The sequence below is a fragment of the Phyllobates terribilis genome, unplaced genomic scaffold, assembly GCF_046119375.1.
Source record: "Phyllobates terribilis strain yellow unplaced genomic scaffold, ASM4611937v1 Scaffold_393__1_contigs__length_1774422, whole genome shotgun sequence".
NCBI classification, from domain to species: domain Eukaryota; kingdom Metazoa; phylum Chordata; class Amphibia; order Anura; family Dendrobatidae; genus Phyllobates; species Phyllobates terribilis.
In genome coordinates this window covers 1,207,931-1,220,433 of record NW_027363153.1, presented here as the reverse complement: position 1 = coordinate 1,220,433, position 12,503 = coordinate 1,207,931, and the positions used below count along the sequence as shown (strand labels likewise).

The window sequence follows — 12,503 nt, the reverse complement described above, 5'->3', positions numbered from 1 at the left end:
GGTTTGCTACAATGCCTTTTCTGAAACGTTGTCTCCTTCTGCTGGAACACTGACTTCTTTCATTTAATGCCTGCAGACTATAAAAGAGAACCCAACCCAAAAAGTTTGGTTGATTAGTCTGTGGCATTCTGTTAAACTGTTGCTTATGGCGGTCTCTGTGAGCTTCTCAGCGACATTCAGCCAGCCAGGTATCCTGCCTGCAGTAGATGGAATGTGGCAATGGAACGCTGGCTGCGCGTGTCATAATAGGCTCTGAGCCTTTATATACCTGTGCACAGCAGCAGCCACCTTCAGTCTGCTGCTGGACAGCCAGCAGCAGCAGCAGCAGGAGAGGTATGTAATCAGGAGCCCTCCTGCTAAGGGTAGACAGCTGCTCGTTCCACCCCACCCCCCGCCTTAATTGGTTCTCCTCCCTTCCAACGGTGTTGAGGCGGGTGGGAACAGCAGGGGGTGAAGGTGCTGTGTTTAAAGAGGTGGAGTTATGCAGATCTAAAACGCGTGGATTGCAGCAGCAGCAAGCCGAAAAGTGCAGGCATGTAAGGGATCTAGAGGTTGACAACATGTCTTCTTAACGGGAGTCCAGGAGCTCATCTCCACAAATGGACTTTTCAGGATCCTTGGGTGGCTCCGTAGTTTGAAACCAATTCTGGTTATCGCTTCTCGGCCTTTTGGCTAAGATCAAGTGTAGTATCTGTTCTTATCAGTTTAATATCTGATACGTCCCCTATCTGGGGACCATATATTAAATGGATTTTTAGAACAGGGAGATGGAAAAAGAGCTTGCTCTGTCCACTCCACGCATTGACCTGGTATTGCAGTATCTCCAGGACCGGTGCACCCCTTCTTTAATGCAGTTTCTAAAATCAGAAAGAATTGAATTCAATGTTTTTTGTTCATTTTGCTTGTTTGTCGGATTTTGGGATGGACTCTTTGGCTTTGCTTTTCTTCTCCTCATTGGATTTTTCATGTTCAAAGTTGCAGAAGCCAGATTACAAGCTCATTTTGGTTCAACTTCAGCAACTGTGCATTGCATTGCCATGTAATGTGATGCAATGCTATCTTTCTAGCTCTCCCTTTTTACTTCCTTTTGGATAAACAGACATATTAGGCAAGCATTTTGGAGCTTTCACCTAAATAACTACAGGTGGTGAGATAAGCTGCACAATATAATTGACCTTTCAGTATATTGTTGCACACACACCATCTATTTAGCAAATGCCCTTGTTATCAACAGCAGCCTTTTAAACTCACCTGAGCTAACAGGTATGTGCGCTGGTTACTCTGCTGCGCTTAAAATTTCTTTTTTGGTTTGCTACAATGCCTTTTCTGAAACGTTGTCTCCTTCTGCTGGAACACTGACTTCTTTCATTTAATGCCTGCAGACTATAAAAGAGAACCCAACCCAAAAAGTTTGGTTGATTAGTCTGTGGCATTCTGTTAAACTGTTGCTTATGGCGGTCTCTGTGAGCTTCTCAGCGACATTCAGCCAGCCAGGTATCCTGCCTGCAGTAGATGGAATGTGGCAATGGAACGCTGGCTGCGCGTGTCATAATAGGCTCTGAGCCTTTATATACCTGTGCACAGCAGCAGCCACCTTCAGTCTGCTGCTGGACAGCCAGCAGCAGCAGCAGCAGGAGAGGTATGTAATCAGGAGCCCTACTGCTAAGGGTAGACAGCTGCTCGTTCCACCCCACCCCCCGCCTTAATTGGTTCTCCTCCCTTCCAACGGTGTTGAGGCGGGTGGGAACAGCAGGGGGTGAAGGTGCTGTGTTTAAAGAGGTGGAGTTATGCAGATCTAAAACGCGTGGATTGCAGCAGCAGCAAGCCGAAAAGTGCAGGCATGTAAGGGATCTAGAGGTTGACAACATGTCTTCTTAACGGGAGTCCAGGAGCTCATCTCCACAAATGGACTTTTCAGGATCCTTGGGTGGCTCCGTAGTTTGAAACCAATTCTGGTTATCGCTTCTCGGCCTTTTGGCTAAGATCAAGTGTAGTATCTGTTCTTATCAGTTTAATATCTGATACGTCCCCTATCTGGGGACCATATATTAAATGGATTTTTAGAACAGGGAGATGGAAAAAGAGCTTGCTCTGTCCACTCCACGCATTGACCTGGTATTGCAGTATCTCCAGGACCGGTGCACCCCTTCTTTAATGCAGTTTCTAAAATCAGAAAGAATTGAATTCAATGTTTTTTGTTCATTTTGCTTGTTTGTCGGATTTTGGGATGGACTCTTTGGCTTTGCTTTTCTTCTCCTCATTGGATTTTTCATGTTCAAAGTTGCAGAAGCCAGATTACAAGCTCATTTTGGTTCAACTTCAGCAACTGTGCATTGCATTGCCATGTAATGTGATGCAATGCTATCTTTCTAGCTCTCCCTTTTTACTTCCTTTTGGATAAACAGACATATTAGGCAAGCATTTTGGAGCTTTCACCTAAATAACTACAGGTGGTGAGATAAGCTGCACAATATAATTGACCTTTCAGTATATTGTTGCACACACACCATCTATTTAGCAAATGCCCTTGTTATCAACAGCAGCCTTTTAAACTCACCTGAGCTAACAGGTATGTGCGCTGGTTACTCTGCTGCGCTTAAAATTTCTTTTTTGGTTTGCTACAATGCCTTTTCTGAAACGTTGTCTCCTTCTGCTGGAACACTGACTTCTTTCATTTAATGCCTGCAGACTATAAAAGAGAACCCAACCCAAAAAGTTTGGTTGATTAGTCTGTGGCATTCTGTTAAACTGTTGCTTATGGCGGTCTCTGTGAGCTTCTCAGCGACATTCAGCCAGCCAGGTATCCTGCCTGCAGTAGATGGAATGTGGCAATGGAACGCTGGCTGCGCGTGTCATAATAGGCTCTAAGCCTTTATATACCTGTGCACAGCAGCAGCCACCTTCAGTCTGCTGCTGGACAGCCAGCAGCAGCAGCAGCAGGAGAGGTATGTAATCAGGAGCCCTCCTGCTAAGGGTAGACAGCTGCTCGTTCCACCCCACCCCCCGCCTTAATTGGTTCTCCTCCCTTCCAACGGTGTTGAGGCGGGTGGGAACAGCAGGGGGTGAAGGTGCTGTGTTTAAAGAGGTGGAGTTATGCAGATCTAAAACGCGTGGATTGCAGCAGCAGCAAGCCGAAAAGTGCAGGCATGTAAGGGATCTAGAGGTTGACAACATGTCTTCTTAACGGGAGTCCAGGAGCTCATCTCCACAAATGGACTTTTCAGGATCCTTGGGTGGCTCCGTAGTTTGAAACCAATTCTGGTTATCGCTTCTCGGCCTTTTGGCTAAGATCAAGTGTAGTATCTGTTCTTATCAGTTTAATATCTGATACGTCCCCTATCTGGGGACCATATATTAAATGGATTTTTAGAACAGGGAGATGGAAAAAGAGCTTGCTCTGTCCACTCCACGCATTGACCTGGTATTGCAGTATCTCCAGGACCGGTGCACCCCTTCTTTAATGCAGTTTCTAAAATCAGAAAGAATTGAATTCAATGTTTTTTGTTCATTTTGCTTGTTTGTCGGATTTTGGGATGGACTCTTTGGCTTTGCTTTTCTTCTCCTCATTGGATTTTTCATGTTCAAAGTTGCAGAAGCCAGATTACAAGCTCATTTTGGTTCAACTTCAGCAACTGTGCATTGCATTGCCATGTAATGTGATGCAATGCTATCTTTCTAGCTCTCCCTTTTTACTTCCTTTTGGATAAACAGACATATTAGGCAAGCATTTTGGAGCTTTCACCTAAATAACTACAGGTGGTGAGATAAGCTGCACAATATAATTGACCTTTCAGTATATTGTTGCACACACACCATCTATTTAGCAAATGCCCTTGTTATCAACAGCAGCCTTTTAAACTCACCTGAGCTAACAGGTATGTGCGCTGGTTACTCTGCTGCGCTTAAAGTTTCTTTTTTGGTTTGCTACAATGCCTTTTCTGAAACGTTGTCTCCTTCTGCTGGAACACTGACTTCTTTCATTTAATGCCTGCAGACTATAAAAGAGAACCCAACCCAAAAAGTTTGGTTGATTAGTCTGTGGCATTCTGTTAAACTGTTGCTTATGGCGGTCTCTGTGAGCTTCTCAGCGACATTCAGCCAGCCAGGTATCCTGCCTGCAGTAGATGGAATGTGGCAATGGAACGCTGGCTGCGCGTGTCATAATAGGCTCTGAGCCTTTATATACCTGTGCACAGCAGCAGCCACCTTCAGTCTGCTGCTGGACAGCCAGCAGCAGCAGCAGCAGGAGAGGTATGTAATCAGGAGCCCTCCTGCTAAGGGTAGACAGCTGCTCGTTCCACCCCACCCCCCGCCTTAATTGGTTCTCCTCCCTTCCAACGGTGTTGAGGCGGGTGGGAACAGCAGGGGGTGAAGGTGCTGTGTTGAAAGAGGTGGAGTTATGCAGATCTAAAACGCGTGGATTGCAGCAGCAGCAAGCCGAAAAGTGCAGGCATGTAAGGGATCTAGAGGTTGACAACATGTCTTCTTAACGGGAGTCCAGGAGCTCATCTCCACAAATGGACTTTTCAGGATCCTTGGGTGGCTCCGTAGTTTGAAACCAATTCTGGTTATCGCTTCTCGGCCTTTTGGCTAAGATCAAGTGTAGTATCTGTTCTTATCAGTTTAATATCTGATACGTCCCCTATCTGGGGACCATATATTAAATGGATTTTTAGAACAGGGAGATGGAAAAAGAGCTTGCTCTGTCCACTCCACGCATTGACCTGGTATTGCAGTATCTCCAGGACCGGTGCACCCCTTCTTTAATGCAGTTTCTAAAATCAGAAAGAATTGAATTCAATGTTTTTTGTTCATTTTGCTTGTTTGTCGGATTTTGGGATGGACTCTTTGGCTTTGCTTTTCTTCTCCTCATTGGATTTTTCATGTTCAAAGTTGCAGAAGCCAGATTACAAGCTCATTTTGGTTCAACTTCAGCAACTGTGCATTGCATTGCCATGTAATGTGATGCAATGCTATCTTTCTAGCTCTCCCTTTTTACTTCCTTTTGGATAAACAGACATATTAGGCAAGCATTTTGGAGCTTTCACCTAAATAACTACAGGTGGTGAGATAAGCTGCACAATATAATTGACCTTTCAGTATATTGTTGCACACACACCATCTATTTAGCAAATGCCCTTGTTATCAACAGCAGCCTTTTAAACTCACCTGAGCTAACAGGTATGTGCGCTGGTTACTCTGCTGCGCTTAAAATTTCTTTTTTGGTTTGCTACAATGCCTTTTCTGAAACGTTGTCTCCTTCTGCTGGAACACTGACTTCTTTCATTTAATGCCTGCAGACTATAAAAGAGAACCCAACCCAAAAAGTTTGGTTGATTAGTCTGTGGCATTCTGTTAAACTGTTGCTTATGGCGGTCTCTGTGAGCTTCTCAGCGACATTCAGCCAGCCAGGTATCCTGCCTGCAGTAGATGGAATGTGGCAATGGAACGCTGGCTGCGCGTGTCATAATAGGCTCTGAGCCTTTATATACCTGTGCACAGCAGCAGCCACCTTCAGTCTGCTGCTGGACAGCCAGCAGCAGCAGCAGCAGGAGAGGTATGTAATCAGGAGCCCTCCTGCTAAGGGTAGACAGCTGCTCGTTCCACCCCACCCCCCGCCTTAATTGGTTCTCCTCCCTTCCAACGGTGTTGAGGCGGGTGGGAACAGCAGGGGGTGAAGGTGCTGTGTTTAAAGAGGTGGAGTTATGCAGATCTAAAACGCGTGGATTGCAGCAGCAGCAAGCCGAAAAGTGCAGGCATGTAAGGGATCTAGAGGTTGACAACATGTCTTCTTAACGGGAGTCCAGGAGCTCATCTCCACAAATGGACTTTTCAGGATCCTTGGGTGGCTCCGTAGTTTGAAACCAATTCTGGTTATCGCTTCTCGGCCTTTTGGCTAAGATCAAGTGTAGTATCTGTTCTTATCAGTTTAATATCTGATACGTCCCCTATCTGGGGACCATATATTAAATGGATTTTTAGAACAGGGAGATGGAAAAAGAGCTTGCTCTGTCCACTCCACGCATTGACCTGGTATTGCAGTATCTCCAGGACCGGTGCACCCCTTCTTTAATGCAGTTTCTAAAATCAGAAAGAATTGAATTCAATGTTTTTTGTTCATTTTGCTTGTTTGTCGGATTTTGGGATGGACTCTTTGGCTTTGCTTTTCTTCTCCTCATTGGATTTTTCATGTTCAAAGTTGCAGAAGCCAGATTACAAGCTCATTTTGGTTCAACTTCAGCAACTGTGCATTGCATTGCCATGTAATGTGATGCAATGCTATCTTTCTAGCTCTCCCTTTTTACTTCCTTTTGGATAAACAGACATATTAGGCAAGCATTTTGGAGCTTTCACCTAAATAACTACAGGTGGTGAGATAAGCTGCACAATATAATTGACCTTTCAGTATATTGTTGCACACACACCATCTATTTAGCAAATGCCCTTGTTATCAACAGCAGCCTTTTAAACTCACCTGAGCTAACAGGTATGTGCGCTGGTTACTCTGCTGCGCTTAAAATTTCTTTTTTGGTTTGCTACAATGCCTTTTCTGAAACGTTGTCTCCTTCTGCTGGAACACTGACTTCTTTCATTTAATGCCTGCAGACTATAAAAGAGAACCCAACCCAAAAAGTTTGGTTGATTAGTCTGTGGCATTCTGTTAAACTGTTGCTTATGGCGGTCTCTGTGAGCTTCTCAGCGACATTCAGCCAGCCAGGTATCCTGCCTGCAGTAGATGGAATGTGGCAATGGAACGCTGGCTGCGCGTGTCATAATAGGTTCTGAGCCTTTATATACCTGTGCACAGCAGCAGCCACCTTCAGTCTGCTGCTGGACAGCCAGCAGCAGCAGCAGCAGGAGAGGTATGTAATCAGGAGCCCTCCTGCTAAGGGTAGACAGCTGCTCGTTCCACCCCACCCCCCGCCTTAATTGGTTCTCCTCCCTTCCAACGGTGTTGAGGCGGGTGGGAACAGCAGGGGGTGAAGGTGCTGTGTTTAAAGAGGTGGAGTTATGCAGATCTAAAACGCGTGGATTGCAGCAGCAGCAAGCCGAAAAGTGCAGGCATGTAAGGGATCTAGAGGTTGACAACATGTCTTCTTAACGGGAGTCCAGGAGCTCATCTCCACAAATGGACTTTTCAGGATCCTTGGGTGGCTCCGTAGTTTGAAACCAATTCTGGTTATCGCTTCTCGGCCTTTTGGCTAAGATCAAGTGCAGTGATCTAGCGGTTTCTGCCTTGGTCTTGGCTGGGAGGCGCTTGGGGTACCCGGCTCCTTGGCCTGGGGGGATCGCTACACTTATCGGTGGAGCTAAACCCCCCTGCTGCTATTAGGGAGTCGGATTAGTCCCTGGGCAACGAGAGGCGATCACCTTGTCACCACACATAGCTGTGGGGGGCAACTGTCGCCACACATAGCTGTGGTGGCAACATTTGGAGGATTAAAAGGAAAAAACGGAAGGAAAACGGATCGTTGAGATGGAGTTTTGGAAAAAGAAGAGATGCTTACGTTTTTTTGTGAAACGGGAGACGGAAGAAACTTTTTTGGATGAAAAATGGATTCTGGAAATTTTGAGGAAATATGAAGTTTTGGAGAAGGATATCTACTGTATGCAAGAAATAAAGCAAGGTAAAGTTTGTGATGTGACTCTAGTTTCTGAGGAAAAGTGCATTCATTTTTTCAAAGGCTGGAGTGAAGAGGATTCTGGGAAAATTGGAGTAAGTGCATCATTCATGGGGAAACCGAAGAGTGTGATAATTTACATGGACAATCCGTTTGTGGAAATAGAGGAGATAATGGTTTTTTTGGAATCTAAATGTAAGATGGTAAAGTTTCAGAAATTATACGGGAACAAAGTTGGTATTTGGAACGGAAAGAGACGTTTTTTGGTGTGGACAACAGGAGAAGAAAATTTGCATAATGGGAGGATTATGGTAAACGGGAGTTCTGGGTATTGTTACATGGAAAGCAGCAAAGGAACTTTTGAAAAGAACTTTGGAGGACAAAAGGAAGATATTGGTGATAAAATGAAGAAGGAAGTTGATGCCATAATTATAGAGGAGAATAAGCAGGGAAAAGAAGTTGAAAGTTTAAAGGTGAAATTGAAGAAAAAGGTAACGGTACAGGAAAATTGTGGATCAAGGAAAGTATCTGGTGAAAAGAAAGAAGTAAAAGAGGAAAAGGGTAAAGTGTTGGAGAAGGTGGTGACTTTCAGAGATGATGAGGAAGAGTATGATAGGGAACAGATGCGGTTAGAGCATGAGGAGGAAGAAAAGAAGTTAAGGGGTTTTGTTGGGAGGAAAGTAAAAGAGAAAAAGGGGATATTTAGTTTGGGAAACCGGGTGAAGTAATGTCAGTGGTGATTTGTTTGGAAACTGTTGAAACTGCAAAGGAATTGTTATGTTTAACTTTATATATATTAATTCAAATGAAAAAATATAAATATAATATCTAAACACGATGATGGAACTAAAATCTTGAGTTTGGTGATATACGATTTAAGATTATAAAACTTAATTTCTGAGTGTTTGGAAAAAAAAAAAAAAAAAAAAAAAAAATCTGTTCTTATCAGTTTAATATCTGATACGTCCCCTATCTGGGGACCATATATTAAATGGATTTTTAGAACAGGGAGATGGAAAAAGAGCTTGCTCTGTCCACTCCACGCATTGACCTGGTATTGCAGTATCTCCAGGACCGGTGCACCCCTTCTTTAATGCAGTTTCTAAAATCAGAAAGAATTGAATTCAATGTTTTTTGCTCATTTTGCTTGTTTGTCGGATTTTGGGATGGACTCTTTGGCTTTGCTTTTCTTCTCCTCATTGGATTTTTCATGTTCAAAGTTGCAGAAGCCAGATTACAAGCTCATTTTGGTTCAACTTCAGCAACTGTGCATTGCATTGCCATGTAATGTGATGCAATGCTATCTTTCTAGCTCTCCCTTTTTACTTCCTTTTGGATAAACAGACATATTAGGCAAGCATTTTGGAGCTTTCACCTAAATAACTACAGGTGGTGAGATAAGCTGCACAATATAATTGACCTTTCAGTATATTGTTGCACACACACCATCTATTTAGCAAATGCCCTTGTTATCAACAGCAGCCTTTTAAACTCACCTGAGCTAACAGGTATGTGCGCTGGTTACTCTGCTGCGCTTAAAATTTCTTTTTTGGTTTGCTACAATGCCTTTTCTGAAACGTTGTCTCCTTCTGCTGGAACACTGACTTCTTTCATTTAATGCCTGCAGACTATAAAAGAGAACCCAACCCAAAAAGTTTGGGTCTGTGGCATTCTGTTAAACTGTTGCTTATGGCGGTCTCTGTGAGCTTCTCAGCGACATTCAGCCAGCCAGGTATCCTGCCTGCAATAGATGGAATGTGGCAATGGAACGCTGGCTGCGCGTGTCATAATAGGCTCTGAGCCTTTATATACCTGTGCACAGCAGCAGCCACCTTCAGTCTGCTGCTGGACAGCCAGCAGCAGCAGCAGCAGGAGAGGTATGTAATCAGGAGCCCTCCTGCTAAGGGTAGACAGCTGCTCGTTCCACCCCACCCCCCGCCTTAATTGGTTCTCCTCCCTTCCAACGGTGTTGAGGCGGGTGGGAACAGCAGGGGGTGAAGGTGCTGTGTTTAAAGAGGTGGAGTTATGCAGATCTAAAACGCGTGGATTGCAGCAGCAGCAAGCCGAAAAGTGCAGGCATGTAAGGGATCTAGAGGTTGACAACATGTCTTCTTAACGGGAGTCCAGGAGCTCATCTCCACAAATGGACTTTTCAGGATCCTTGGGTGGCTCCGTAGTTTGAAACCAATTCTGGTTATCGCTTCTCGGCCTTTTGGCTAAGATCAAGTGTAGTATCTGTTCTTATCAGTTTAATATCTGATACGTCCCCTATCTGGGGACCATATATTAAATGGATTTTTAGAACAGGGAGATGGAAAAAGAGCTTGCTCTGTCCACTCCACGCATTGACCTGGTATTGCAGTATCTCCAGGACCGGTGCACCCCTTCTTTAATGCAGTTTCTAAAATCAGAAAGAATTGAATTCAATGTTTTTTGTTCATTTTGCTTGTTTGTCGGATTTTGGGATGGACTCTTTGGCTTTGCTTTTCTTCTCCTCATTGGATTTTTCATGTTCAAAGTTGCAGAAGCCAGATTACAAGCTCATTTTGGTTCAACTTCAGCAACTGTGCATTGCATTGCCATGTAATGTGATGCAATGCTATCTTTCTAGCTCTCCCTTTTTACTTCCTTTTGGATAAACAGACATATTAGGCAAGCATTTTGGAGCTTTCACCTAAATAACTACAGGTGGTGAGATAAGCTGCACAATATAATTGACCTTTCAGTATATTGTTGCACACACACCATCTATTTAGCAAATGCCCTTGTTATCAACAGCAGCCTTTTAAACTCACCTGAGCTAACAGGTATGTGCGCTGGTTACTCTGCTGCGCTTAAAATTTCTTTTTTGGTTTGCTACAATGCCTTTTCTGAAACGTTGTCTCCTTCTGCTGGAACACTGACTTCTTTCATTTAATGCCTGCAGACTATAAAAGAGAACCCAACCCAAAAAGTTTGGTTGATTAGTCTGTGGCATTCTGTTAAACTGTTGCTTATGGCGGTCTCTGTGAGCTTCTCAGCGACATTCAGCCAGCCAGGTATCCTGCCTGCAGTAGATGGAATGTGGCAATGGAACGCTGGCTGCGCGTGTCATAATAGGCTCTGAGCCTTTATATACCTGTGCACAGCAGCAGCCACCTTCAGTCTGCTGCTGGACAGCCAGCAGCAGCAGCAGCAGGAGAGGTATGTAATCAGGAGCCCTCCTGCTAAGGGTAGACAGCTGCTCGTTCCACCCCACCCCCCGCCTTAATTGGTTCTCCTCCCTTCCAACGGTGTTGAGGCGGGTGGGAACAGCAGGGGGTGAAGGTGCTGTGTTTAAAGAGGTGGAGTTATGCAGATCTAAAACGCGTGGATTGCAGCAGCAGCAAGCCGAAAAGTGCAGGCATGTAAGGGATCTAGAGGTTGACAACATGTCTTCTTAACGGGAGTCCAGGAGCTCATCTCCACAAATGGACTTTTCAGGATCCTTGGGTGGCTCCGTAGTTTGAAACCAATTCTGGTTATCGCTTCTCGGCCTTTTGGCTTAGATCTTGTATCTGGTCAGAAGCATCCTATAGTGTCTCCCCCTCGGCCTTGCAGCATCGCCACTTAGGTGGCTTAAGCTGCCTGCTGCTATTGGGGGGGGTCCAGAGGAAACGAGAGGTGATAATGGGCGTCAAGATTCGCTATGCCGGCACCGATGATATTCGGGTCAAAAATGCTTTTCGTATTGATATTGAGGAGTCGAAGAGGAATTTCTTTAACCTGCGGTTCTTGGTGGAAGTCGTCATCTTCAAGATTTTGAATGTTGGTCGTGGAGACATCATTTGCCTACAGGAGTTCCCAAAGAATGGCCGGTACGTTTTAGTCCTTGATCGTATGGCAGCTTGCCAGAATCTTTTCAAGACTCTAAAGTATCAGCAAGCCTTGGATCATCCGGCTCTTGATGGGCTTACATTCACGGTATTGTATACTAAGGGGGAAGTGCCAGTTGTTGTGTTTATGCACAACCCCCTTGTGGATGTGGAGGACATTACTAGATTCCTGAACCTTCATTGCAGCTATGTGTCCTACTCACACAAGGTGAGGAATGAGGTGGGCTTGTGGACTGGCAAACACAAGTTTTTTGTTCGGTTCCAGGAGGACCCCCAGGGACCTGGGGGTATCCACTACCCTCCCCTCAGTTTTGCCATCGGGAGGGATAGAGGGTATATGTTTTTTCCTGGTGCTCCGCGTTTTTGCAGGAAGTGTAAATCCTTTGGACACTACCAAGAGGACTGCACGGTGGAGAAGTTTTGTGGGAAATGCAATAAAGAGGGTCATCTGGCAATGGAGTGTACTAACTCCATGGTTTGTAATGCATGTGGCGAGGAGGGACACGCTTTCAAGGACTGTCCCCATCGTTCCAGGTCATATGCAGAGGCCGTGTCCCCACGTCCTACTACTGCCGCCACTATTGGTGAGGCGATCGAGGCAGTAAGGGACTTCATGGAAGAGATGGAGCAAGCACCCGATCCTGCTGGTGGAAGCGCTGTTGAGATAGAGCCTGCAGATATGTCAATTCTGCTTGATATGAGTGGTGAGGGAGAAGTGAGCGGTTCACTCTCCACAACGCCGGTGTTGGCTTTGGAAAGCTCAGAGGCAATTCATGAAGGTGGTGGTGGCCAGGGTGACTTCACCGGGGCTGTGGTGAGGCCCCCTGATGAGGACTCTGATGTGTCTTCTGCAAAGAAGTTCCGGCCAGATTTTTCACCTGCCAGTATTGGGAGCATCAGCCCCTTAAGTGATAGGAGCTATCCCGAGAGCTACAGTGCCTCTCCTAGGAGGTCTTTTTTGGAGGAGGGGGCCAGCATTCTCTGCTTAACATCAGGAATCGAGTTTCAAGACGAGAAAGGTTGACTC

The 12,503-nt window shown here is 45.2% G+C and overlaps 7 non-coding genes across 7 annotated transcripts; all 7 read left to right on the top strand.

Moving 5' to 3' along the window:
- The first annotated feature begins 652 nt into the window (after positions 1–652).
- LOC141224818 (U2 spliceosomal RNA) lies at positions 653–843 on the top strand. The gene has a single exon (XR_012292150.1). It is a non-coding gene; the product is annotated as a U2 spliceosomal RNA (small nuclear RNA).
- A 1,115-nt stretch (positions 844–1,958) lies between these two features.
- On the top strand, positions 1,959–2,149 carry LOC141224817 (U2 spliceosomal RNA). The gene has a single exon (XR_012292149.1). It is a non-coding gene; the product is annotated as a U2 spliceosomal RNA (small nuclear RNA).
- A 1,115-nt stretch (positions 2,150–3,264) lies between these two features.
- On the top strand, positions 3,265–3,455 carry LOC141224816 (U2 spliceosomal RNA). Its single transcript, XR_012292148.1, has one exon. It is a non-coding gene; the product is annotated as a U2 spliceosomal RNA (small nuclear RNA).
- A 1,115-nt stretch (positions 3,456–4,570) lies between these two features.
- On the top strand, positions 4,571–4,761 carry LOC141224815 (U2 spliceosomal RNA). The gene has a single exon (XR_012292147.1). It is a non-coding gene; the product is annotated as a U2 spliceosomal RNA (small nuclear RNA).
- A 1,115-nt stretch (positions 4,762–5,876) lies between these two features.
- On the top strand, positions 5,877–6,067 carry LOC141224814 (U2 spliceosomal RNA). Its single transcript, XR_012292146.1, has one exon. It is a non-coding gene; the product is annotated as a U2 spliceosomal RNA (small nuclear RNA).
- A 2,445-nt stretch (positions 6,068–8,512) lies between these two features.
- Positions 8,513–8,710, top strand: LOC141224477 (U2 spliceosomal RNA). The gene has a single exon (XR_012291889.1). It is a non-coding gene; the product is annotated as a U2 spliceosomal RNA (small nuclear RNA).
- Positions 8,711–9,818: 1,108 nt separating this feature from the next.
- Positions 9,819–10,009, top strand: LOC141224813 (U2 spliceosomal RNA). Its single transcript, XR_012292145.1, has one exon. It is a non-coding gene; the product is annotated as a U2 spliceosomal RNA (small nuclear RNA).
- Positions 10,010–12,503: the final 2,494 nt, after the last annotated feature.